Genomic DNA, 3,239 nt, shown 5'->3' with positions numbered 1-3,239 from the left:
AAATGAGATAATTTAACCACAAACATCATAACTTCATCTTTTATTCACACCTCAAGTTTAAAAAATGGAAAAAAATATATTTATGGGTTGATCATTGATATTATATCAAACCATAGTTTTGGACCTTGGGGTGTGATAGACACAATTTTTTATTTTTTATTTTTATTTTTTTTTTGTACTAACTTCTTTATTACATGAAATTCCTTTTCTGAAAATGAAATTTTATTAAGAAAAAGAAATTTATGTTTATTCAAATTTTCAATTGCTTCTTATATCTATTTTTATTCAATTCTCATAAATTTTCTTGCTTTTTAAATTTTCTATACAATTTGCTTTCCTTATGCAACCCTTTCTAATCAAGATATACTTTTTTCACAAGTTGAAAGTAAATCTTTTATCTTTTCTTTAAATTCCAAGAAATCAATAACAAAGACATGTTTAAAATTAAAATATTTTTCTACTTTGATACCTTCTAAGTGTATATTTTTGTTTCACAAAATTATCTAGAGGAAGTGAATAAGTAGTTCAATTTCATGCTCTAAATTATCTAATATTTTGCTTTAATTTTCAATTCAATTCAATTTTAATCGAATCTAGAAATATAAATTTTGATTAATCTCAAATTTAACTTTATAATTTATTAATAGACCCAATTATTATTGATTTTGATTTTCCCTATGAGTTATAAATTTTATTTTTGATAATTTAGTAAATATTCAATCAATACAAGTACATCATATATACATAGAAAATTACCTATAAAGAATGTATCAACCTCATGCAAAAATCTTGGGTCTGTCAATTGTAACTAAAATATATTAAATCAAAAAGGATTGTACACAAGTTTAGCTAGTCTGGAAACTTCTTCCTGCAAGCCTTGTATCAAATAACACCAACATACTTCCTCTTTGTGATGTAGTACACTCCTTACTCCTCAATGGATCACCTCAATTGACGTTTGGTGACTCAAATTCTCACCTTTAGCTTTCCTTCTTGAAAGAGCTTCTAAAATATTTAGATCAAAACCTTTGATTTTGAGATTTTAGATCAATGATGAAGTAATGATAAACATAAGTTTTTCTCTTACTGGGCCCTTTTGCTAGGGCTATGAAAATTAGTTTTTTTATAAGTATAAATAACTCTATTAAAAGTAGAATAAAAAATCTAATAAAGTTGGAAAGTGAAAACTAATAAAGAAATGGTTACTCAAATTTTTAGAAAGTATTGGTCTCATTAAAAAAATCCAAAGCATCAAGTATCAATTAATTTGAAGCTCCTTTGTTTAGTGAGAAAATTTGTGGAAGTTAGGAAATCAATTAAAAGGATTTACAAGTCTTTGCTCAATGGTTGATGTAATACATGTTTAAACAAGGGGTAGTAAATACATAAATAAAATGTAGTATAGACTAAGTGTTGTTTACTTGTACCTAAATTCTAATGAATTTCTCTTAACTTGATTTTTCTTATTATGCAAATGGATTTCAAATCAAATAAAACTTGATGTGTTGGCAAGTCTAATAATTTTTAATGATAGCTTGGAACTCAAAAGTAGAGTAAATTAATATTAGAATTTACGGAATCAAAATTGGTTTGAAGCAACTACATTAATTTCACCTCTCCCCATAACTTAAAAAAAAAAAAAAAAAAAAAAAAATAGACATCAAATCAAGCAAACTTAGTGTAGTGGATTCATTGATAAGCAAGTTACTATTTAAAAATAATTTAGAACTAAAAAAAATGATCCAAATAATATCAGAATTTTTGGGATCAAAACTAGTTCAAAATAACTATGTCAATTTCTCTTTTGCATACAATTATACTTTTTGAAGTTTTCTCACTACCTAAACAAACTTCTAATCATGTAAAAATTAATATGTAAAACTAAAAACTAAGTCAATTAATACAATAATTAGCTAAACCAAAATGGTTTAGAATATGTTTTTAGCCATTTACGAATAAATGTGTACAAGTTATAAATAAACTTCATTTATTTATATTTTTTAAAAAATTGAATTTTACTCACTTTTATAATTCATTACAAATAAAATATTATTAACTACTATTATTTTAAAATATTATTACTTATTTTTTAAAAAATATGTACTTTATTAAAATATTTGTGTTATGATTATCAATATACTACAAGAAACCTAAGAAAGGGTGATAGAGTTTTAGTAGGGGTCGTAAAAGTCCCCAAGTAAAGATTATATATAGGCTCAAAAATATTCCACCCGCATCTAAAGGTATCAGCATGAGTTGGAAATTTTCCTCGAAAAATCCAAAGTGACTGCCATTACTGGCAATGCGCTTAAAAGGATAATTTGTTTCCTTATAACTGCAGTCATGTACTAGCCGCTACCACATGCATCTGATCCACACGAGCTCAGTTGTTGAAATATATCCCATATTAAAGTTAAGCCAAAACCTCTCTCTACACCTCTCCATAGCAAAACTCCTTAGTGTGAGACCTTTCTCCTTTCTTTTCTGATTTCAAGTGTGATTTACCTTTCTCCATTTCACATTTCCTTATTTTGCTGATCTCAAGTCCCATCATCTATGTTTCACGCCTAAAACTAAGCCTTAAGGTACAAGGATCTATTGATTTCAAGGGTTTGTGGGATTTGATTTGCTAATTTCAATCCTTAAGGTATGTTTTGATTTCATGCTCTATGATTTGATGAAATCTTATTTGTAGAGTATTATGCCCTATGATTCAATTTGCAACCTAGTAAGAAATTAAAATTTCGGAAATTGGATTTGATTGTGCTCTATTTCAGCTTTAGGGATTGTTGAATCTCATAAATTCGCAGCAACACGTTTTGTTAGTGTGGAGAATTTCACATCAACAAAGTTCAAATTCTCATAGCTAACAAGTTTCTAGAGATTTTCCCATACTTTTCCCATACTTTCTCTACAATCGACAAGGATAGTGTCATATTGGTTTGAAAATATTATTAGGTGTTATTTTGTTTTTTCCTCTATTAGGATAGAGCTTTAGAACGTAGGTGAAAGGTTGTTTTCTTCATATATTGTGAAGTATTAGTAATAGTTCAAATTTTAGTTCTTGATCACTGCTCATCAAATTCTTATTTTTATTCTTATTTTTTGTCCTTTTGGTTATAGCAGTTGTCTAGTATTGGGTCCACTTTGGTTTGATGCACTCATGATTTAGGTTATGGGATTATTTGTTTATTCATTTTTCATGACCATATGTATTAAAGAAAAGATAACCTAGAGAG

Source organism: Vitis riparia, chromosome 15 (assembly GCF_004353265.1).
Source record: "Vitis riparia cultivar Riparia Gloire de Montpellier isolate 1030 chromosome 15, EGFV_Vit.rip_1.0, whole genome shotgun sequence".
NCBI classification, from domain to species: Eukaryota; Viridiplantae; Streptophyta; class Magnoliopsida; order Vitales; family Vitaceae; genus Vitis; species Vitis riparia.
Note: the sequence above shows the minus strand (reverse complement) of the source record.